Genomic DNA, 27,247 nt, shown 5'->3' with positions numbered 1-27,247 from the left:
TGGAAACATTCTGGGGTAGTGTAGATTCTAAATTGTTAAAATCATGACCCCCGGGGCAAGGGCGGGGCCACAATAGGGAATCCAAGTTTTACATTGAAATATATAGAAAAAAATCTTTAAAAATCTTCTTCTCAAGAACCACTGGGCCAGAAAAGCTGAAACTTATGTGGAAACATTCTGGGGTAGTGTAGATTCTAAATTGTTAAAATCATGACCCCGGGGGAAGGGCGGGGCCACAATAGGGAATCCAAGTTTTACATTGAAATATATAGAAAAAAATCTTTAAAAATCTTCTTCTCAAGAACCACTGGGCCAGAAAAGCTGAAACTTATGTGGAAGCATCCTGGGGTAGTGTAGATTCTAAATTGTAAAAATCATGACCCCCGGGGGAAGGGCGGGGCCACAATAGGGAATCCAAGTTTTACATTGAAATATGTAGAAAAAATCTTTAAAAATCTTCTTCTCAAGAACCATTGGGCCAGAAAAGCTGAAACTTACGTTGAAGCATCCTGGGGTAGTGTAGATTTTAAATTGTTAAAATCATGACCCCCGGGGAAAGGGCAGGGCCACAATAGGGAATCTAAGTTTTACATTGAAATACATAGAAAAAAAATCTTTAAAAATCTTCTTCTCAAGAACCACTTGGCCAGACAAACTGAAACTTATGTGGAAGCATGCTGGGGTAATGTAAATTCTAAATTGTTAAAATCATGACCCCGGGGGAAGGGCGGGGCCACAATAGGGAATCCAAGTTTACATTGAAATATATAGAAAAAATCTTTAAAAATCTTCTTCTCAAGAACCATTAGGCCAGAAAAGCTGAAACTTATGTGGAAGCATCCTGGGGTAGTGTAGATTCTAAATTGTTAAAATCATGACCCCTGGGGGCAGGGTGCGGCCACAATAGGAAATCCAATTTTTATATTGAAATATATAGAAAAAAAAATCTTCTTCTCAAGAATCACTTGGTCGGAAAAGCTAAGACTTTTGTAGAAGCATCCTGGGGCAGCGTAAATTCTAAAGAATTCAAATCTTGACCCCTGGGTGTAGGGTTGGGCCACAATAGGGAATCCAAGTTTTACATTGAAATATATAGGAAAAATCTTTAAAAAATTTCTCCTCAAGAACCTCTTGGCCAGTAAAGCTGAAACTTATATGGAAACATCCTAGGGTAGTGTAGATTTTAAATTGTTAAAATCATGATCCCCGTGGGTAGGGCGGGGCCACAATAGGTATTACAAAAAGATCATCTGGTGAAGAACAGCAGGGCCAAAGTTATTCAGGTGAGCGTTGTGGCCCATGGGCCTCTTGTTTGTAGTACGTTTCTTATATCATCAGTTTTGTGACCATGTTCTTAATTTGGTTTTGATAAAGTTTTATGCCTCATCGAAACAAAATTCTAGATTTAAAACCCATTACTATCAAACATCCTAAGTAAGAAGTAAGTTTTTTATTGCCGCAGATTGATTTCCCAATAATTCACTTCCGTATTCCATTATCGTGGGTGAATGCACAGGTGTGCATGTACATGTAAATGACTCAGCCAAGGGCCATGTCCCTTTTCTGCATTCTGAGGTATTGAGGAGGTATATGATTTATTATTAGCATACATTGAAAAAAATAAAAAAGCGACCTTTAAGACCGTAAACGTCCATAAAGTTAACATTTCATTTTCACAGCATGAATGTACATGTTGTACGTGGGTTGTATTCCATTTTTAGCTTATTCTGCAGAAGTGGGTCATTGATTAAGTATTGCACAGCTGGAAAGCAAGTATTTCATTGAAAAAAGGCGGGATTTGACCGGTGTATCTCCTGAAGCGTCAATATTGCAAATTTAGGGCTTGTCTCGGTGCGTCATACAGGTCAAAACATCTTAGACGTACGCACTCTCTCGAATTGACGATGATTTCTTGGCGTCACTTAAAACAGTTGAGAAAACGTTTAAACTTTTTTTCTCATGCATTAGTAATATGTAATTTGATTGCCCCCTCTATAAATAGGAGTAAATTTTGGTGATTTGAGTCTAATTCCATAATAGTACTGGCTAGTTGTGTTAAGGCATGTTTAATCTCTAGGGTGAGACATCTATTAATAAAAGCCAACAGAAATTCCCTAAATTTTCCTACTTTATTAAGGTTTGAATGCCATTAGAGGAGCCTTGGAATATTGCTACACATCTTAAAAGATTTTGTTTTAAATAAAATATATAATAAAATATATAATAAAATAGATATCTGAGCTGTGTCACGCAATGCAATTAAATTCGAACTCCTTTTTTAGTTTACTTTTTTAATTTTTGTTTATAATTGAGAGAAATATGAAGAAAAATGTTAATTTAAATGGGTTAACTAACGTCCCTTGTGAGATAACCAGACTAATTTAAAGGCTTACTAGTCAATTTGCAATGTCTTGTAAGATAATCTGCCGGATGTCAGTTAAAGTATTTAATGCTAATCAATATATGTGCAACTCTTACGGTAACCCTGGAGCACCTATTTACCTGGCCTGTTCCGGTTTTGTGGTTTACAATGATTCCGGAATTAAATGACTAAGAAGACCCTGTCATTGATAAAACATTAATCTTGCGTATGCAGTTGTACGCTTAGGTTTCACATATTATCAGTTCCTGTGAGATATTATCACTGCTCGCTGACAAACATCTTGAGCATTATAATTAAAAATCTGATTAGATAAATAATCTTTTCTTTAAAAAGTGTGGTAAGGTCCTGGGTCATTGTTAACAGTTTTGGCTTAGTTATTATACTTCAGGTAACATTTTTGGAACTTCAATCTTCCGGAAACACCCTGGTCACGCCCAGCTCTTTGATTTATTTTACTTTGCCTTTACACTTTAGGAAACAATTTCCGGGGCGTAAGATAAAATCGGTTTTGTCTTCTGAATACGTCTTATGTGTATATTTAAGGAAAAAGAGCTAGATATCAGACACGAATTCAATCTATTACTTATCCATTATACGACAGCAGTAACATTTTATGCATTTTTCTGATGAATTACATAAATAAAGAACCAAGGTCTCATTGATGGAAAGCACAATGAAAACGGATCTCATTTTATTTATGGTTATATGAAACTGTATAGAGGTATGGTCCGTGAAATAATTTTATGCTTTATAATTACAAGTGACGTCAAACTTTACAATATATTTGATTTAAAAATAACTTATGAAATTCTTCGATGTATCATATCTAAAGAGTATTGACTCTGATTATATCATTTTAATTTATGTAATCCGGTAAAAAAAAAGAAAGAAAAACTCCGATATATTCAGTAACCAATTAAATCCCACCGTAAAGGATCGTCCTCAGCACATGCTCTTAAGTGTATACATGCACTGAGTGGTAAAAAATAATATCCGCAATTGCACCCTATATCAATATTGCTTTATAATCAACAAAGCTTTATGACAAACGTGATGACTTCAACTTTTCAATGATCAACTTCCCTTACTTATGTAGCAATATACCCTTATCACCTGCATAATGAGTTTATATCTCTCAGTTGATTCGATCCGCAAGAGCATGCTCTACGTATGAACAATTTCTAAAACGAGGCAAGCTATTTACCAACAAGTTGTTGAAACAAGGATATAAAGTCTCGTTTGAAGCCATCATTTCGGAAGTTTTATGGTCGATACAATAACCTTGTCAGCACATACAACCTATCATTGAATCAAATGCTGACTGACGTTTTCTTCATACTAATTGTTAGGCCATCATTTATACACTAAGCTTCTTGTTCGTTTTTTTTTTCGATCACAACAAGGAGCACATGGCGGGTGTAACCGATCGGAAGGGGATGCTCACTCCTCCATGGCACCTGATCCCATCTCTAAATTTTGCTCTGCTTCAATTTTGTATTGTTTCATTGGACTTTAGAGATTGAATACTGTTCGTTATCTTTTATCAACAAAAAAGTGAATCTCAAAGATCACTTAAGTAAAAAAGAAAATCTGCACAAGAAGTTTTGACATTTATAGTTGCATGCTGGATGTTCGGACAAAATTAAGTAAGGAAAAAATACAGTAATATCCGTTTTAAAGTTTAAAAAAAAAAGAGATCAGAAGGAATTTAGAATAAGCTAAAGTATAAGGTGGAATTAATTTTCACACTTGCTATAATGAAAACTTAAGATGGCGAACAGTGATAAAAAAAAAGAGATCAGAAGGAATTTAGAATAAGCTAAAGTATAAGGTGGAATTAATTTTCACACTTGCTATAATGAAAACTTAAGATGGCGAACAGTGATCAATTTCATAAATCCTCTAAACAATGTGAATTGTTAATGGGGCAAAATACGGACCACTGGAATCACCCCCTGTCAATCAATCCCACACCCACTAGCCAATTATCAGGCAAAGATTAATCTATAGTCAGAATTGGTACATAAAAGGGTCGAAGGACTGATATATTAAATATGTCAGTCAAAACACGACCCTACGAAAGGTTGCATTTGCAAACGAGGTCGTTATAACGACAATAGAATTTCAGAAAAAGTTTATATTAAACAAGATTGAAGAAAGCTCTGTAAAAGCAATTTATTTGCCAGTAGCCTGTCTCAGTTCAAAAAGTTACAGTACTCAAAACATGCTCTTTTGTTCCGAGTCGGTTGGAAGACATAAAACCATGTGCAAGTGAAAATGAAATATTAGTACACAATTAAAGGAAGCTGCTGATGAAAAAGCTGAAGTCATCCTGTTTATCATAGAGATCAGTTGTTGTTATTTGGTTATTAACGTCTATAGTCGGTAATACATCCAAATAATTAAACGGAGTCGACATATGAAAGAAAGCAACTATTGTTATTTGATAATATGACGAAATGACAGACTAAACGTAGAACTGAAGGTCAAAGAGAATATTTTCTTCTTCTTATGAGAGATGTTTCTGAATATGAATCGAATCCGAATCTGAAAATGAATCTGAAACGAATATGAATCGGAGGGATCGCGATCCCGATCTGAAAACTGAGAAAGATATCATCATTAGAAAATTCCTAATTATACATTATGCTCGTAAAGTATCATTGTTGTATTATTCACCTACTTTACATTATTTGTTCCTCGCAAGAATCGTGTTCTGGACTCTATTTTTAAAAAAATATTCTGTGTAAATGTATACATACGAGTCATTTTATAATTTATATGTAATTGAAAATTATGTCGGATAAAAACCTTTTTCAGCAACCCCGTGGCCATTTTCTCGCAGCCAGATTTTTTGTAGAAAGTTTTCGGCTATTTACTTCAAATTGATGTCTACAAGTTTCTAGTTTAAACGTTTCCTTTCATTTTTTGGAAAATTTTCTTGATTGGCAAAGAATGAAGCTTGTTAAAATGTATAGTAAAAAGTTTAATTTGTCTCCTAAATCTCAAAGAAATCAATTCTCCCGAGGAACAATAAAATAATACAAAACTGATAGCTTCCGTGTGTATTGAAGACTCTTATTACTATTGGTAGTATGTAATATGGATGCTCTGTAGGACGCAAATACAGTACTGGAATGGGGCACAACTGAACAAAAAACAAAAGTCTACAAACTTTATTCATGAGGGACATAACCGTAAAATTTTGATCTGATTATATTGTGTAATATATAACAGCAAAATTAATAGGAAGGGGGGTGGTGGGGGGGGGGGGGGACTGGTCTCCATGTCTCCCCCAGTTCTTACAGGCCTGATATCATACCATTATTTTTAACAACTTGAACTTCAGTAGCTATCAAGTGGTGGAAGGTGTCAAAGTTGTCCAGTCCCACCCCTATTTTTCAGGGTTATCAAATTGTACGCAAGATAGTTAGAAAAGATGAACTTGCCACCCCCTCCCCCCACCCACCCCCTCCTTTGGGAAACACGGACCCGCGTAAGCTGGTCGAGGAGAATCACACAAGCATGACAAGCTCCCGCACACAGATAGTTTTTTTTCATGTCTGGAGAGAGTTGGGAATATTTTTTTTTGTCAAAAAATATCTGAGTTGGAGAAATAGGGTGATTATTTATTCCCCTGTGGGAATTTATTAATACGTCCTCCTCCACGCCCAAATCAAAATTCCGGTTCACCCTTGATATTTCAAACACGCTCCATAACCCCCAAGAAAAAATAAATCTAGCTTACATCATAAACTCTTATTTTTTGATTTCACATTGCTACAAGTAATAAAATAAATATAACATCTATATACGATTTAAATCATGGACTTATTGCTCTCGGGATTTGGTGTTGTTTTTTTTTTTTTGGGGGGGGGGGGGTGAATAAATACATTAAACTTTTTATATAGGTTACAGATTTTTATACCAAAGAAAAAAATCTGTAATGATATTCTCAATGTATTTAGAAATCATGTATACGTTGTATTCATTTTCAAATCGGGATCGAGATCCCTTCGATTCAGATTTGTTTCATATTCATTTTCAGATTTGTTTCATATTCAGAAACATCTCTATGTAGAAGTTTTTGAATAAATTCTTTTTTCATAAGAATAAAGTGACAGATAGACTGATAAAGGAGAATAACTAGTGTCCATAGGAATTCTAATAGTTTGGTGGAAGACCTGGTTTCCAAAGACTATACAGAGTGTGTCAAAGACTATACTGAGTGTGTCAAAGACTATATAGAGTGTGTTCATAAGGAAATCAAGAATCTTTTTAATTTAATCTTTAGAGTGTGTAGTAATTTTGTAAGATCACAAGATATGAAAATTTTCGAGCTCTATTTGCATTGAAGAAGCAGTTGTCTATGATGTGCAAAAGCTACATTTTTGATTTATACTGAGGAATAGTTGTATCAAATGTTGAAAAGTAATACGTTACGATATTATTGATTTTGAGGAGAAAACTGTGATTTCGAATTATTTAAAAGTTCTTGAGATTCCACAATTGATTGACAAAACGTTTTGAATATCTGAAGTTTTATATTCACAGCATTTATTTTTTATGAGTAAATACAAGAGTAAAATTTGACTTTGTATCCGTATTTCGCACTTTAATCAAATAATCTGCTTGTGTAAGGATTATTTTTGAGGAAATAAGAATTTGGGCAATTAAACAAAATGGAACAAAAAAGTACAGAACTAAATATGGAGATCTTTAAAGTGCTGAACACAATGTTCCTCAAGTGTTTATAAACTGATGACAAAATTTGACAGGCTTCCACTTTCTGACAGCTATATCAGTAATATATACAAATATCTTCATTGTGACATTGTCTGTAATTTTGCACGCTTTTGACTATGTGCAAAACCTAATTCTTATTCCTCAAAAAAAAAAATCACTTTTTTCGTTGATAGAGTCAATTTACATGCAATATACAAATATGCTAGTGAACAAAGATTTGAATATTATCTTGACAAATTAGATCTTGATATATTATCAAAACACCTTGAATATCTGCAGGTGTCATTTTTTCGAGGAAAAGGCATAACTTGATGAATAGGAATTAAGCTTTTTGCTGTATAATAAACGTACTTTATCCTATTCATACCTTAACGTTAAACTATATTGTCCTCAGAATCAGACATCAGTCTGCTTTAATCGAAATAGCCAAATTGCATTGTAATAAATTTCTATAGCTTCTTGAAAAATATGGTTTTAAAATAGATACTTTTCAGAATAACATCAACCTCTGTTCTCAAGTCATGTATATTTCTCTATCACAATGCGCGCAAAGACAATATCAATTTATTTCATACTTACTTATACTTTAAGATAAAGTAGCTGTCAATTATTTCAAAAAGTTGAATAAACAACCCGTATTTTGTAACTATTTCACACAATTCGAATTTGTATGCATCTTCTTCATGGTCAAAAATCAATGTAATTAACATTTCAAGTGTCACATCTTGAAACATTTGTTTCATTAATTCATTCTCCCCAAAACTGTACATACAACATATTTAAAATATACTGAAATATGAACTGGTAGCCGAGGATAAAATATTTACTGATATACACACAATAAGGTAACTTCGTCCGTAATGTCTACAATATTGTTTTGAAGACGAATATTGATACAACCTCATTCAAGTAAACAAATTGATACAATATCATAAACAATTTGTGTAAGAGTGTGGGCGATGAAGGCGTTGTATAAGTTTATGATATCACTGACCTCTTGTAAGAATGAATATTGCTTGTTAGACTAAAATTTGACTACTGTATACCATATGATGTCTTAGTTTTGTTACTTTTTCCACCTTTCAATGTTCTTTCCAAAGTTACCTATTTCAAGTATAGACAATAACTGGGGGTGTTGTAAATAGTAATTCACTTAAAATTCATATTGTGTTCAATAGACCATAAAATCATAAACATTTACCTTACTGTAAAAAAACAATTTTTGATTTTCCTCTTAAGCGTAATAAAATTATTGAAAAACATGATGCAACTAATATCACGACTTGCATGTAGTGAGTAATATTGACAAGTTTTATGAATGACAATTTTTTGTTTTGACATTTTTTTCGTTGTGAAAATGAGACAGAAACGATGATATCATCGAATCGGGAACAAAGATTGATTGACTGCAACACATGCAGATAACCGATAATAAATGTCATCGTACAAGCCAAGGGTAGGACTGTGACAGTGAGTAAATTCCAAATCGAATTGTTACACCCACGTGTTATTTATTTTCTTGTTAAATTCATTCATAATGTATGTAGCTTATCACCCACGACCTTCAATGTAATCACAAATATTTGATAACAACCCGGTATCAATATGTGTAGGATTTCTGAGTAACCTTGAAATAAACCGGTGTTTAATTGTTTCGTGTTCATATGTCTTTGTAAAACAAAACCCTTCAAAGCTTGAATGATACACAAGCTTTTTTTTCTAATTTTTGTTGAGAGATGGCTTCCTCTTTCCTTCATTGATAAAAATCTTTTATGTACACAAGAGGAAATGATGGTGATGATGGATTGATAAGATACATAAGAGTGTTCGATCATTCCTAATAGATCTTAAGTGTAAATCACCACAGGTAAACCCCCCAAATTAATTAATGTATAATTAACATCTGTAGTGTTTAAACCATTGACGTGAATGACACTTTACGACCTCTTCATACCCTTGACAATAAGTTCCCCCAAGGATAAGCTACAGCTTGCTTGGGTAAATATATCTGTGGGTTGGCTATTTGTAAGAGACGATTTTATCAAAAAATTAATTACAGATTTAATATCCATTTTAGTTTTCCTGTAATCTTTAGTTTGATGTTTCGTTTTAATACTGTTCGTTATTTTCATGTTTTTCATTTAAACGACTTAACTTCTTAGTTTATTTCATAGAATATGTTTTAAAGAACTGAATGCACAAAAAGAAAATATATATTTATATATCTTTATATATATATATATATATATATATATATATATATATATATATATATATATATATATATATATATATATATATATATATATATATATATAAAGATCTTAGTAGTTAATTTATCTTAAAACTCTGACTTGAAACTCAAAATGTTTTTAAGTCGCCGCAATAAAAGATTTTTCGTTATTCACATAATTATTCAAAAATAATTATATGCCTTTATTTTGGTATACATGCCAAGGGCTTCTTTGAGAATTGAAAACAAAAGACATTCTTCTTTGAAGGCTAATTATGTTATTTTGATTTGTGTTTTTCTAAATGCCGTGCATCAGTTATTGAATTCTGGAAAACTCCTACATATATTTGTCAATTAAAAGTTATTTCATGTAATAAGATTGATTTATGTTAAGAAAACATGCATAAAACATATTTGTTTACTGATGAAAAACAATAAAACATTATCCAAAGATTCTTCAGAAAGTACATTGATTATCTTTTTTTGCAAGTCCTCTAGTTCAAAATCTAAATTTAATCACACATGCACAATGTGGCTTTTCATGAAACCTCTGAAACACAATCAATCAATTTATATATTTACTGCTTGTAGATCCTTAGCATAAGGAAGGCAAACATTCTATACATACCTTTCTGATACTTCATTTTTATATATAGGTCTTAAATCTTTCAACACAGCTTATTAGATTTTGTTTTCTATAGAGTGCAGCCTTGTACATCTAGGATAAATTGATAATATATTGAATGCAAATTTAAATACCTTTTGTCGCCTGTCAAATTTATTTGACACCTTTGGATGCAAAAATAGATGAGAGAGTTCAAAAAATGCCACAGTGTGGTCGGGGAAAAAAGCTTACCTATTTCATCGTGAATTCTTTGCTTTGCACTCTTTAGACAAGAATACAGTGTATTCCAATCATACATTAGATTATAAATGTATAAATGAATCGAGCAGATTTAACAATGTATTTTCATACTTAGAGATGTGCGTTGCGAGTACTTTAGAGAAATGTAAAAAGCCTATACATAACAAGTACATTTCCAGACCGCACAAGGTTGACCGAACAAAGGCGTCCTTCGCCTTTTCTCCATTTTTGAAATATTTAATTAGATAAGTTTTTATTAGAACTCCGGCGCAAGGATGATTTTGCGTTCCCCATTGAGAACTACACATTGCTTTAATCATTTGATATGTCATTTTATATCAAAAATTATCTAATTTAGTTTGCTTTGTTGTGTTGCTATAGGTCAAGACTTAAATTTTTTTTATCTTTAAATAGTAACAAGAAAAATTGAACCTTTGTATTCACTTACAGTGTTATTTTGTCAACAATGATTTAGCAATACATAGTAATCGTGAACCGAAATATATATTTTCTAAATTTACTTTTTTATCAAAAAAATAAAGGCAAATTAGCATCTAGAAATGTTTGTTATTGTCAAAACTAGAATTTTAATCAAAAGCATTAATTACGAAATTATAGTGAAAATAAATCTTTAATGCAACTCTAATTCCAATAGATATCTTAATAATTTTTTCACTATTGTATATTTATTCCAAATAGCCTAATATATAGAGATAAATTGTAAACTACAGAAATATGTTTAAAACAACTTGGAGCATAGGTCCTTCTAGGTTATTTAATTAGTATAATGTTCGTTAAGTATATAATACCAAATGAAGGGAACGTTTTTTTGATAATTCAGATTCAAAAGGTTTTTTTTTCACAATTTTTTCATCGCTTATCTCTATCCCTTTGCAAACTACAATTATAATGCTTCTTCAACTGTAAAAAAAATAATTTTGGTAATAAAAGTTTGAATAAGTAAATATGAAAAATGAACAGAAATATATTCTCTTTTGCTCCTTCGTAATAATTCGTGACAAAATATGCGTCAAAATTTCGACCAAAATGAGTTTTTACGCATTTTATTGTTTCTTTCTAGTAAAAATCTGGAGCCTAACTAACAGATTATCCTTTGTTGCGTGCGCATAAATTTGCATAAACCTGTCAATTTCTAGTCTACTTTGTTTCTGAATCACGGCTAAGTTGATTCATCATTTCAGCTTAATAAATTTCTGTCATTTACTGCCTTGATAATTGATTTAGATAAATGAATGGTTACCATTTTTCCATATCTTTTATTTATGATTTTATAATCGTTTTGTAATTTTTTTCTGATTGTTTGTTTGCATTAAAAAAGACGGCGTCACATAGACGTATACATTTTCCTATAGCAAAACCCAAGTACTTTTCATTAACTGATTACACATGCAAAGCAAACAACCATAAACATAAGTGAACTACAGATTATTAATTCTACATCATGGCCGTAGGAACCGAAGGGAGGAGGGGGGGGGGGGGCAACTGGGGTCCCAATGATTTTGCCGACATAGTGCACTATACCAAAAAAGCTACCTTGTGGATGTGCCTCCTCAATAATTACGTCTGATGATCTTTATTCTTGCTTGTCAAGGACGTTTTGCTTGGTAGTGCTCACCCAGACTGAAAATGTTTGGTTGTGCTCCCTCACAAATGAAAATTGACCTTGTATATGTACATCATCTATTATTAAAATACATATGTTTGCTAAGTTGTAGACTTCCTTTGTGGTTTGAATCCATTTTTCTCAAAATGATGTGAAACAAGCTTTCAAGGGTGATTTTCCCCAATAAGTGGAATATATCCTGTGAAAGATACAAGTTAAATTTATTGTCTTTTTTACACACAAAAAAATAGTTTTTTGAAGCTTTGCAGGAAAGGATATCTATATTATTTTGAGTATTAATACTACAGATAACTTGAATAATTTAGTAATTCTCTAGCTACTAACGACGGTACAAGTAGATTTTGAGTATTAACACCTTTGTTCGGTAAAATTAACAAAATATGACCGAATAAATAATGGACTCGTTAACTTAATGTAATTAAGCGAATTTGTAATAGTTTCATTACACGCCTCGATGATCAATAAAGGTCCGAAACGTGCTTGTTTTGTGATGAGTAGATTTGACACTTCAAACAGTCCTTACTTTTGTTTTTACCAATTAAATGTTATATTTCATAAATCAATATCCTTTATTTTTTCGAGAAAATAGATATGTTATAAACAAATGTCTTGTTTTCGATGGAAAAATAAATAATTAGACGATTTCATTCGAAAGCAGTTGAAACCAGACCTGATCAGAAAAGGCTTTATAGAGAGCAGTTTTTAAATTTGTTGAACTGGTTCTTCAGAAATATTGACAAAAATTACAAATGAAAATTATTATCTACAAGTCAAGAATGGTTCAATTAACTAAGGAATATTTAAAAATATGACTCTTGATTAATAGTAAAGTTTGAATTAGTCTGAACGTGAAAGCAATGGCATGTTACGCATGCTTAGACATCTACATATACCACATTGTTCACTCGCAAAAAAATTTCACACGACAGGTAAATAAAATGTAGCATTTTCATGCATGTACAACGTGTACAGTGTGTTTAGATAAATTCCTCTGATCAGTTTGAAGAGTGGTATAGAGACTGTTACATATAAGCTTAGTAAATTGAAAATCAAATTAACAATGTTTTCTTAGATGTGAGTGTGTGTGTCTGTGTAATATAAAGGAAATTAGATTTGTTGAGATACTAATTCATTTAGAGAAAAGAAATACTTAATGCAATGCAAAGGAAAAGAGACCTTTCCTTTATCTAACTCCATTAATAAGAAAGGTGAAGAAAACGAACAATGGTTGATCTAAAAAAAAAAATCTACTAAGAATGAAAATCTGTAAACACGGATCCTCAGTAATTCTAGAGCTGGGATCAGTTGCTTAATAGGAGAAGGATCCCCTGTCGACCGGTCACACCTGCCATGAGCCCTACGTATTGATCAGGTAGACGGAACATTCCGTAGTCAAATTTATATAAAAACAAAGGCCTAAGAATTGGTATGAAACAAGACAGCCAAATACGACTCAATGATAGGTTATATTTTTTTAACAGGGTCATTATGTCGACCATAGAATTTACGAAATGCTCAACTTGTCTGTCAGTAGTCTGGCCCGGTGTAAAAATTCATAGTACTCAGAGCATACTCTAGTATCGAATAAGTGGGAGATGTAAACACCATGTGCAGGGTATAGTGGAATATTACTACATAAATAAGGAAAGTCGATGATGGAAAAGCTGAAGCCATCTCGTTTGTCTTACAATTTAGTTGTTAGTTGGTCCTTATCGTCTATAGTCAGTAGTACAAATATGAAACAGATGTGGCAGATTCTATGGTATCTTTAATTTCCAGTTCGGTGGGATATATAGAGTCGACATATGAATTTGAGTAACTATTGTTAATTATAAAACGTCATGCTAGATATGTCTGAATACGGAGTTGTCGGCCACAGCAAGTGTTTTCCTCTTTTCATGTAGAAGTTTATGACTAAGTTCTGCTGTAAAGGAATATAAAAACAGGTCGGCTAATAAAGGAGCACACTTAGTGCTCATTGAAATTCTAAGTGTTTTTGGAAGACCTGGTCTCCAAATACTACATCCATGAAGATGTTGTCAATGAGGAACTCCAGCATCTTTTTAATATCAACATCAGAGTATATGTGTATAGAATCAGAGTGATTTTTAACAAAGTAATTTTGTTGATGACCAATCACAAGATAGGAAAATTTCCGAGTTCCGTTTTTTTTTTTTTTTTTTTTTTTTTTTTTTTTTTTTGAAGAAGCAGTTGTCTTATAAGTCTTTTTTTTTTTATTTATTAAGCCCTGATAAAATTTGCAAAAATGACAAGCATTTGAGACCAGAATAGTTCTATTATCACGATAGCAGTCCAAAATGTGCAAAGTAAATTAATCTAAAGTTATCAAAGTGTGACATCAATGAAGTTTTTTAAAGGGGAAGGGGCTTTTTGAGGGCATCTTCTAGATCAGTATGTCCAATGTCGTATGTCTATATATTTAAGGACTAGGAATACATTATACTGAAAATTTTAAGATAATTTGACTACTCATGCTTTGGATTTTGTAATTCCTGATAGAAAGCATTTTGTGAATATATATTTTACATTGGAATAAACGGGGAAAATGACAACGTTTGGTATTGTGAGGGTGTAACAATTTTTAAACAAGTGATGTTTGTGAAACACATCCTCCCCCCTCCCCCCCCCAAAAAAAAATGGAATTTTTTTTAAGTCCAAGGTGCATAACTCAGTCAAAAATTGCTCGATCGTACCCAAACATAACTTGACCTAGATATTCTTATGATAAAACTGTATACCAAATTTCATTTCATCATGTGCAACCTCTGCGAAGAAAATGAATGGAAACTGTTGGTGGACCGACAGACAGAGAAACCGAACGACTGACGGACAGAAGCAGCAAAGCAAAATGCCCTCCCTTCTTCGAAGGGGGGGGGGATAATAAATACTTAAAATGACCACGTCTGCTTCCTATTTTTATTTAATTTCAAAACAAACAAACAAACAAATCAAATTGACACATCTGCTTCATATTTGGACTTTTTTTTAGTTATTATAGAATGATTTAAATAACCAACTAACAACTAAAGTATTTGACAAATGGGACGATTTAACCTTTTTCATCGTAAATTTCCAATATTTCTTTAGTAATATTCCACTTTCACCGGTATATGGTTTTCATGTCTTCCATAAATTGGTATGCAAGATATCTTCTAAGTACGATCAAGTTCGAGACAGGCTTATGAGTTATTATAAATAACTCAGTATTGCAGGACTTACAACAATCTACTTCAAAGTCAGCATTTCGAAAATTCTATTGCCGTAATAATGACCTTACTTGCAAATATAACCTACCGATTTGGTCGTATTTTGAGTGACATGTTTTACATCGTTTTTAGGGGATGCGTACTAATCCTAGGTCACATGACCCCACCTTTTGTATTTCCAAGAGTCAGTGTGTTTGTCCTGTTAACGATTTGTATTGTTTACAAAATTTACAATACTAATTATTTTGCGTTATGTTCATCTTTTTTCACATGAAAAAAAAAACTTAATTATCATAGAAAAGCCTAGAAGTTTTCATTTTTCTCACTTTTTTTAGGCTGATTTCTGAAATAATTGTTAGTCAGTCAGGGTTTTGAAGAGCTGTATATTTCGATAATTGTGTAGTTCATTGTAAGATTTTTCTTCCAGTATATGTTGTCTGATACATGTATTTAGTAAGGTAAACCGTAGAAAGGTTAGTGTTCGAAGTAGTTTTATAGTATGTACTATATACAGATGTTTGTATATGTACATTGGTATTTGCAGATATTTTTTCTCTTTTTAATTATCATCTTGATACTAGAGGTCACATTTGTACTTTCTCTCTCTCTCTCTCTCTCTCTCTCTCTCTCTCTCTCTCTCTCTCTCTCCAGTAACGAGTAATTAAAGAAAAACAATTTTGGAATGAAAATATAAATTTCTTAGTACATGTACATTGCATGGTAGTTCTAAATGCTATTATTTCTTATTTTTAAAAAATATGCATTCAAATCAAAAGGCATCCCCCACACACACACACAAAAGACAAACAAACAAACAAATAAAACAAACGAAGAAAAAAGAATATAATTCTGGGTTCTTTCATTTTATGCTTTAGATTATATACTGAAACGCAAAAGAAACGCAAGATCCTATTTTAGGGGGAAATATTATATATGGGATATAATTTTGTATCTAAAATGTGAGGACATCTTCAACTTTGTAAATATCGGTAATTTAACGGTTGAATGATTTTCATTCCATTACCGAAAGATAAGGTTGAGCCCGCTTAACAGAAATCAAAAATTGCATGTTTAACAAAACATTTGGCAATAATATGGGGTTTTAAGGGTTTGTATCTGTTCATCATAATTAATGCAGCAATATTCCAAAAAATAAATTCTCCTTTTTTCCGTAAACGATGCCAAGGCTTCTTGAAAATGACGTAAGTACGCATTTCCATTGCTCTAGCTGGAATATCTCAAAATAAAGGTGATGGGGAGTTGCAGATGCAAATATGCACTACATCACGCCTCAAGCGGCTCTTACGTATCATTAGCGTGAATGACAGTCCTTGGACCGGAAGTCTACGGGTTACACACAGCGCTAGGCTAGAGAAAATTCGACCTTATCATCTGAAAAAACAGGCATTTAAAAATGGCAAAGAATATTTCTTTCGCTCAGATCTCGAGATAGATGAACCTATTGCATCGTGGAAATCAAGCTGCAATTTTTGTGCATGGCAGTCTTGTAATTGAATGGCCGGGGTGGGGGTGTTTAAACAGTCATGTATTGCTTTCTAAAGTTAAAAGATAATCATTTTTAACATTTTTATCAAATCCCTGGTGTTTTTAAATCGAGTTTTACCTCACTGTATTCATTTTTGAAAATCATTAGATAAAAAATTCAAATATTTGTAGATTACTGTTTGTTGCGTTTCTTTTGCGTTTCAGTATATATAAAGTACTGACAATAATTATCGACGAGTGAGTCTTCGTTGCATCCATGACCTCAGAAAGGGTAAAAGTACAGTGCACAAAAAGTTTTTCAATATTCTCGTAATGAGTTTACATTTCTCCTGATATAATCTTATATATTTTCAGTTCTTTACTAGTGTGTTTAATTAAATTTAAAGGTCAAATCTTACCATGTTTACATATATGAAATAAACGCAGCATCAGATATTATGCAACCTATATAAAGCTATCCCGTCATAAAAAATAATTTTGATTAGATTTTTCTTTTTACAAATTACATATTAATATATATATATAACACTACGTAATGATAGATAGAGAATGACGCACTGAATTCTAACGGTGTGCATTAACTTCAAAGGTCAAATTTTATTTTATATTATATATATATATATATATAGAGAGAGAGAGAGAGAGAGAGAGAGAGAGAGAGAGAGAGTCCTACGGCAAAACTGTATTTAATACAGAGGTACATGTTCATATACACAGCATCATTGTTTCTTGTGTTACACGTAAAGAAGCTAAAGAAGCCACCCTTGTACATATAGAAAGACTTCATCTTATAGGGATATGCAAAATAACATTAACAGAAAAACAATTTTATTTTATGAAAATATTAAAGTATCATTTAAAAAAACTTAAATTTGCTCGGATACCAAGAGAATCTACATTGGGTTAAGTTTAAGAAATGAATCAAATGTGACATACATGTAACTTTACAACATTAAGATATGATATTCATAATCGTGTTATTGGGAAAAACCTGATACAATGTAATTTTCATTCTATTATATTACAACTGGGTATAATTTAAATTTTCTTATTAACATACAGGAAATACAAATTCTGAGAAGGTAATGAAAGTTTTTTATCTATCATGTTAAAAAAATTCACCTGTAAGATAAAATTTTAACCTTGTAAATACGCTATTATGATAAGGATTTTGGGTAATTGATAAGTAGCTTTTCTCACTGAAGAGGAAAATTGATATCTGTTCTGAATTTACCAATCTCACTAAATACTATGAAAGAGGTATTAAGATATTTTGATAACAAGACTTAAGCTCTCTCAGAAATGGAGTTATTTTGGACAAAACCAAACAATAATGGATGTTATAATTTAAATAAATAATTTTGAAATTAAAATATATTACTATTACATCTCCATATTTCATGTACTAGTAAATCAAGGTAATTTTATGATTATATACATTTTCAGATTTTTAACGTACATATGTACTGAAAAGTTCTCTTATTTCCTAACATGAAGAAAAATGTGAAAAACTTATTACGAGTGAGGAGATAAGAAAATAGGGTTTGAGACTAACACTTTGATTTAAAAATACGACAACATTATTTAAAAATACGACAATATTATTCATTATGAGCCATCGCCTGAAACCTACGGTAATTCTCGCACAAGCGGCTACGAGATTGGGTTCCGACTTTGATTATATAAAGGAACCCCGGAGACTGTTAAATTAGCAAAATTATTTCTGTTTTCTTTTTATCTAATAATACAAAAAACGCCACTTTAAAGGAAAAGCCTTAAATCCTCGTAAAATTTCTTACTTAAATTTAATTTTATCACTTTTCTTTGTTCATGAATTCTTAAAGCATCAAATGAAACAGTGCTGCCTTGAACTGAACATTTGTGGTAAACCAACCTTTAATTATAGAGACTTTTAGCATTGGCTTTTAAACTCTGGTATGCTTTTTTCACATGACATAATAGTAAATCACCTTGTTGATATCAGCACATTATATGATGAACAAATGATAAATATTCATTTCTGACAGGAATGCCATTTATTAGGTTAAGTTTTCTGTGTTCTTTACACATAGAAAAATCTTGGGCTGGTGTGTGAATTAATATTACTTGATTGCCACAAAACAAATGTGATTTTAGGTCCGCTAATAAATTATTTGCAGAAATAACAAAGAGTATAATGAAGTTCAAGATCATGTTAATTAAGACAAATGTTTTCATTCGTATATCACTTTTCAATATTTTATGCAATACGCAAGGCGTGTACATATACGAGTATGTTAAGAAACAAACAGTTAAAGACTTTTTAGAGTATCATAGAAAATAAATCAAATGTCATATTCGCGGGCAATATTCTTGTAGTACTTTGTCATTATGGTAAAATATTGTTCATGTAAAGGTAGTTTGGGAAGTTTCCATGACATTTAAATAACATATTAAGAATAAATACTTTCAGGTTCATCATTAAATAAACCTATTCACATTTAGTATTCAGGCACTCCGTTATTTTATATTTTAATTACATAACTTGCTCCGAAACTTCGAAATTTATTAGGATTAGAAACCCGTCTCAAGGCCCTTTTTCGATTTCACAAAGGGAAAAGTGCAATAAAGATTGCAAAATAAGGAAATTTAACGCTACATAGGTTAAGAAAATTGCACATTAATATCACTGTGTCATGGTGACCATAACGATTTCCAAATATTCGTTTATTTATTGACAAAGAATGAAAAAAATACATTGCTTACAAATAAAATGTAATCTACGTTTGTTAACCTCGCCATGGGATGCCGTAATTTGCAATAAAGTGTGATCAAATTGCGAGAGCACCATAACAATTATCATATAATGGAACATTCTACTGACTTGGAGTACACATCGACAGATGTCTTTAAAAAGTCTAACAGATATATGATTCTTCAAAAATAGAAAGCAAAGATTTTCATTTACAATTTTGGATACAGCTTTTCATGAACAAGATTTACCAAATATGCTTCTTCTTCTTAAGAAAAATACCAAATTAACAGAAATTAATATTCGTGAATGTATTTGAAAAGTTTCCATGAAAGTTAAAGAAGGCCCAGGAAAATTTAAGGGAAGAAGGCAGAATGCGCCTTCTTGCTCTCATAAAGTAAAGATGTCTACTTCATTTTCGACAATGTCAAATCCGCATATTTCTTAAACAAATTTTAGGATGAATGGTTTAAACACTGACATTTGATGCCTCTTACGGTAGATCAATTACCTGACAGATCTCTATATTTTGTTTCTGAATTTAGAAGGAATGATGACCCAAACAAAGGGTATTTTGACCCGTTGTCTATTTTAAACGATCTAGAGCTATTTATGTATGGGCTTTAACTTCAAAATATTTACTGAATGCAATCACTGTAACTGAATATTGAAAGGCTTGCAATCGAGATTCCCATTACACGTCTAAGGTGGTCGTTTTATTTGCTGTAAAAATGCTGCGTAATTTCTTATTATGTAAGATTATTATCTTCAATGATATAAATGCTTATCGTTAATGACATTAATGAGTATCAATATATATTATTTAAGAATAATAATTTGCCTCAATTAAAGTTAAAGATAAGGACTCAAAGCCAGTTTTTATGTTTATTAGAGGATCGCTTGTATTTATATCCTTAGCTTTTTGTATCAAAGTACACAAAAATAAAAATGAAGATATCTTAAATGATGAAGAACATTATTTGAACTGTGTACTAAGCAGGAACTTTGTTAAAGACACGTGAATGTCTTCAATGATTAGTTTTCAGAATGTATACTGTGAAACAGTTATTATCAAAGTAACATTCTCGACTTCTTGGCATTCATTCGAAATGGAACATATCTTTAAGAAAAATTCCGAAGAAAAAATTTATTTCTTGGTAAATATGACGGCGTCACCCATGAGATATGGAGATAACGAACAGTAATCAAACTCAAAAGTCCATGGAAACAATAGAAATCGGGAGCAGAGCAAAGTGAAACACGGACCTCTAAAAGCATCAGAGATGGGATTAAGTGCCATGCAGGAGCAATCATCCCCTGTCGACCGGTCACATCGGCCGTGTGCTCCTTGTCATGATCGGGCAAACGGAAAATCCGTAGACAAATCAGTGGGTAAATAATGGCCTTAGCATCCGTTTGAAAAACGTCAGTCAGCATTGGACTTAATGATAGATCGTATTTAATGACAAGGTCATTCTATCGACCATTGAACTTGCGAAATGTTGACTTCAAACGAGACTGTTGATATCATTGTTTCATCAACTTTTTGACAAAAGGTTGTCTCATTTTAGAAATTGTTCGTACGTAGAGCTCTTGCGTATCGCATTATCTGGGAGACATAAACTCCATATACAGGTGATAAGGGTATATTGCTACGTAAGTAAGGGGAAGTTGATGATAGAAAAGTTGAAGTCATCACGTTTTACATAAAGTTTTGTTGTTAGGTTACCATTAACGTTTTTTCTAGTAAAATATCCAAATATGAAACAGATTTGTTAGTCTCTGTATAATCTTTTATCTCAAGTTCACTGGGATATATCGAGTCGACATATGAATGAGATAAACTATTGTTCATAGATAATAAGTCATCGAAATATCAAAATGTCGAGTAAAAGGCCACAGCAAGTGTTTTCTCCTTCTCATGTAGAAGTTTTTGAATTAATTCTGCTTTATATGAATATGAAAATAGGTCTACTAATAACAGGGCTTAATTGGTACCCATGGAAATTCCGACAGATTGTTGGAAGACTTTTTTTTCCAAAAACTACATAGATATCAGAAACTAAAGCATCTTCTTAATATCAACTTCTGAGTACATGTGTATAATCAGAATGTTTTTTAACAAAATAATTTTGCAAATGACAAGGTAAGTAAATTAACGAGTTCCATTTTTATTGAAAAAGTAGCTGTCTATGATGGCAAAAAGCCTGCACTTTAATTTATCGTGAAGAATGTTTGTATAAAGTGTTGAAAAGTCGTACGATTTGATGTTATTGATTTTGACAAAATTTTGTGATTTCAAATTTTCTGAAAGTGCCTTGGAGTTTTTATGTATCTACATCTGATATACACAACTTCTCGAATACATTGTTGCACAGTACTCCGGAACTTTCTTCTTCACTGCTTTTAATTTTTTTAGTGAGGGGAAAAGAAAGAAACTAAGTAGAACATTCGCTGGAATCCACTATGTATCTTTGATTGTTAGGATTTTATGTAGTTTAGGAATCCAGTATAAGTATGGTAATTCAAATCCAATTTGATTGTTGGGAATATATATATAAAAAAAAAAAATTTAAAACTGACATATGTTTTTGAAGAATTTCCTCCTTAGAAGGGAGCTATGTACACAACTTGCAGAATTAAATCACAGCTCCTCTAAAATACAATTAAAATGCATGTAATAAGCCTTCCAAAGAAAGACAATGTTATTACCTGCTTTGTCAGCTTATAATAATAATAACATACAAGTAAAATCCGAGGGTATAATTCTATAATGAGATTACAGCATTAAGAGGACACGATCGTGAAGAACATTTCAAATTTTATGTGTTTTCCCTAATAAAAGTTTAAGACAATGTACAAAATATTGACTGGTTCATAACCCCTTGGACTTGGACTTGGATTCAAATAAAAGGGGGAAAGAAGGGGGTTGAGACAATAAAAATAATTTTTAAAAATCCTAAAATGTGAATACAACACATGTATAAGGAATAGTATTAATTTCTTTGGAGATTATGAACTAACTGGGTGCTATTTAAAATTAATCGTCTCTTATGCAAATATCCAAGTTCTCCCGTGTTGAATATCTGCTCATAAACATAGAGATGGTTAGTAATTTAATGTTATACAAAGAGGAGGGATGTAAATATGCTTAAATTTTATCATGGTCCAGTTTATCACAAGTTCTGTAAAAAAGAGTTATGTATAGTAATATAAAAGATATATTTTAAAGTCCCATTAGTATATTAAAGACCTTTTTATAAACTTTACAGAACATACCATCCAGCTTGACTCGCACTTCCGGTTCATTTAAAGAGGATATTCTAATGGTACATGTATGCAATATATCAGGAAGATGTTTTCAGTTGGCTCTGTAAATTGGACATATGAGTTGGGGCAAATTTTAAACTTCGGAGGTGTTTATGTTTTAAGAAAAAAAAAGTGATTCAAGCAGATTTAAAAAAAAAAAATGTTACTCCCAAGACTTCTCTGGACAATTTATGTGTCAATCCAATTCCTGTTTGAGTAATTAACATAACCATTTTTTTTTAAATCTATTCAGCTAGTGCTTATAGAAAATATTACATCTTATAGAAAATATTACATCAGTCGTTGGATCTACTTACTTTCTATTTTGAAAAATAAATGCGTTTTACTTCAGAATTATGTCATTTTGTTTATCATCAAACAAGATGTTTGAAAACATCTGTCAGAAAAATTCATGACGTCATTTCTTCATGTTCACGTAAGGCGTGGCTGTTGTATTTTTCACCTTGGGGAGTGAACTTCTCTAATTTGACTATTTGATCGCCTGTCAAAGGAATAAAACCCAATTTTTATGATTGATTTACTATTGAAGTGTTGTAAGAAAATCAAAGAACATTAAACTCTATATTTCATGGTTTTTCCCATCATTTTCCTTGCTGTCAAATTTTCATGCCGACCACCCTTCGTCCCTGTGTTTTTGAGGGCGAAATTTATTTTCACATGCACACGTCAAATGATTTTTTTTTTAATCTGGACATTTTTTCAATTTTTGCCGTACATCCCATCTCAAAGAGAAGACTAGAAAACAAAGACCCTTCTTCTTAAGAGTTTTTAATTGTAAACACTGTTCAGCTATGCACTTAATGCAAAGCAAGACTCAGTGGTAATGGGATATAGATAGTATATAATGTCTCTAAAGTTACATTGACCAAGTGTGCAAATTGAAGTTAAGTCTGTAGACCCCACTTATGATATCTGTAATGATATAAATCATATCATGTACCATTAAAGAATGTCTGCAATCACTATGATAAATTCTTATCATTAGGCAATCACCTTAGGGATTTAACGTTCATTAATTTATACCAATAATATCATTCATGGACAGCGGTAAAAATGGATATATCGACTATTGTTAAAAGAAAAAATATTTATTATAGTTATCGAAGAATGGTACATTATTTCATTAATGGATTTTTATCATTTGTGATATCATGTTGTAAATTCTGAATTTACTAGGTACAGACACATTCAAAATTTACAGTATGATAGCGGTTTCTGCATACGTTTGCGTTATTTTAAGGTGTCACATACTTCATTCATATTCAGACAATTTCCAGAGCAGAACACTACATTTTCTTCTTAGGGATCGTTGAGATTCAAACTGTATTTCTCGTATATATGTTTAAAATGTACTTGTAATATTTCTAGAGTTTATTTTTTAAAACTTATACGTATAAATACTATGATTTATAGCCGTTGCATGACGTAATGTCCTCTCTGTTTATTTTATAAATATAATTTGTTGTTGTGACACTCTTAGCAGAGATTTATGATTTTCAAAACATTCGTGGGAGGAGAGTAGAAACATTAACGCCATAGCTAGCTTTTAGTCTTATAATTCAATATCAACACATGTTCATTAAATTTATGTAAATTTCAAAAAGACACATATACTTATGTATATGCCTCATGTACGTTTCAAAAGAGACAAGTATACTACATGTACATGAATGTATTTTTTTTTTAAAGAAAAGTTTAAGATGCATTTTTCTAAATAATAATTTGAAGGGTAAAACTATTTGATAAAAAATGGATCTTGCACTTCAAGAACTAGCTCAAAACCTTTTTAATGCAAAGGGGAAAAATGCAATGATTTATACAAATTCCAATCCAAAACCAAAAAAGAAAATCAACAAACTCTGAGTTTGTGGTCATCATGTATCTGTCTAGCTCACAAATGTAGTTCTATGTCTTATGTAGGATACGTCTGGTCATTTTTATTTAATGACATTTGTATATTCTTTTAGGTTGGTTCTGAAGATTGCATGACTCATAAAATCGGTAGACAATAAGTCTTGATAATTTTTGCAGATATAATTTGTTTCTTTCATTTAATTAGTATTAAGTAATATGTTAATTCATCGTAATAAGAAACTGCGACACTTTTGGAATACTGAAGGCACAAATGCAGACAGACGGGAATTCGAAAATGATCCTTACACAATAAAAATGTCTTTATAATGAAACCGGAATTGGAATTGTTGACATTACATTGTTTACAACAAATAAATTGTCTACATAATTGTAGAAATTGAGGAAACTGGAAAGATTATAGACTGTAGGATGAAAGAGACACACTGTATACGTTTTACTATGTAATGAGAATGTAAAAAAATATCCGTCTACCTCTAATTGTATATAATGTATGCAACTCATGATTGTATCCGTCTGCTTTAGGTAGCCAATCAATCATTTAGATTGGCATTTATGGGGCATTGAACCACTTAGGTCACCATCAGGGTATATTTCATAATTTAAAATCAAATACATTCCATCGTAGAAAGCATAGAAATCACACCTGTTTTATTCATATGATAAAAGTAAGATGAAAGTGGGCTCTGACAAAAATGGTTATATATGTGAAACTTGAACAGTAAAATTAACGGATAATTAATTTTTATGGGGGACCTCTCTCTGTAGCAAGTGGAGCCATTATCAGTTCATCGCCTGTGTCTTGAAATTCACCTGCCAAAGTGATGGAAACCAAACCATACAATTTATCTTCTTTTTTTCGTTTGGAATATGATTTTATTATTTTGACATGCTCAGAATCATATTTATATCTGATTGACTTCTCAAATGAAAGGACGCTCTGATAGATATAATCATGAAAAATCTGTTCTCCAAAAATCACAATGAAAAATTCCCATATATCTCCTTCTGTACTAAAAATTTGCTTTAATTTTAAAATTTTTTTTATTTGATTCAATTTTTTTTCACTTTAAAGAAATCTTAGAACTCTGTGAACCTAAATCTCTTGTGAATGTTGAATTGACATATTAATTGAAATTTTATCGTATATACATAATTACTTTTTGATGATTTATAATAGTTATCTTTCACATAAAGCTGTTAACGATAATCCATAGGCTTTTCATATACAAACACCGCGCACTTGTTAATAAAGGGGACTAGGTCAAATTTTCAAAAAAAAAAAAAAGGCTATATTAGATCAGAGGAAAAGTAAATCATTATAAAAACACACACCATAAATTATGCAATAAATAAGGAGAAATCGTGAGTAAGGGAAAAATGGGTATGAAAAAACTTTAAATGGATCTTTTTAAAGAATTTTAATTATACTTGCTTTTTTGATATACATGTGTGCGTTCAGTGAAGTGAATGCTTACCGGTTTTCAATGCCACAATGTTGGTAAATAAAGTGTGGCGTAATCTAGTAATTTATTATGTATCAACTTAAAATATATCCAGTACTAGAAGGAATAATTTTCACAAAAGGTATTCAATGATAATGTCACTAAATAATACTGAACTTTTTCCCTGGCAATTATCAAGCCATACTACATGTATTAATTGTTGCAATCTTTAGAGTTCATATATATTATACAATTTGAAAAGACATTGAATCTATGAAACAATCTTACGTGACTTAGAAGAATATGCACAATTGTAATATTTTTAAACAATATCAATAAAATTTCAACGTTGAATATTTTGCAGGTAAAAAATACATACCCTCGTTAGAGAGATCTGTAAAAAATTTTCTGCAATAGCTGCGACAGTTAATTGCAAGTCATTTTATTGTTTATATTTATATCTGTATAAATAATCAGAAAAGGTAGAATTAAGTACAGTAAATATCGTTTCCTTAATTCGCATCATTTTACTTCGCATTAATTTACTACGAATTAAACTCTCCGTGTGAACAGGGCCTTAGAAGAATATGCACAATGCACAAAGAATGTAATATTTTAAACAATAGGTTTCATTGATATATATGTCATTGTATGTTTTATTGATGGAAAAGCACACTTCGATTATAAGAAAGTTTAGATACGGGTGGCTTAAAAAAAGTTCTTACCTGCAATTTACTGACTGATGAAAGAAGTATAGATGCAATAAGAAATAAAGGAGAAAGTCTTCGTGGATGTAAATATAATGTTGTTTGAGCTTTTAAAATCGTTATTAGATGAAACCTTAAAAAAATTTAAGATTTGTTAAAATTTATGTAAAAATTGGCAAAGGAGGGGAAAACATGCATTTTTTGTCGAAAATGGTCAATTGAGTTTAATATTTGGACTAAACATGAGCCATAAAGCTCATTATAGTAACTGTTTCTGCGTTTTGCGCGGTACACATGCACCGACCACAATCACCGGTATATCTGTACTACAGCCTTTACATGTATTTCGCACTACCTTGAAGATTGTTAATTTGTTTACTTAAATTATGTGTTTAATTGATAATAAAACTGTCCCGTCTGACAGCGCTGCTCATCTTTTAAGTTCTATTTTTGGAATGTTTTTCTTTAACATCCTTGACCTTTCCTGCACCACTGCATACATATACATACTTGAAAATAAAAATATTTCAATTGAAATACTGTAATCAATTCTTTAA

This window comes from Saccostrea echinata, unplaced genomic scaffold, assembly GCF_033153115.1.
Source record: "Saccostrea echinata isolate AGI-Se365-2 ecotype Australia unplaced genomic scaffold, CSIRO_AGI_Sech_v1 ptg000077l, whole genome shotgun sequence".
Classification (NCBI taxonomy): domain Eukaryota; kingdom Metazoa; phylum Mollusca; class Bivalvia; order Ostreida; family Ostreidae; genus Saccostrea; species Saccostrea echinata.
The sequence above is the reverse complement of the archived record's forward strand: the minus strand, read 5'-3'. Positions refer to the sequence as shown.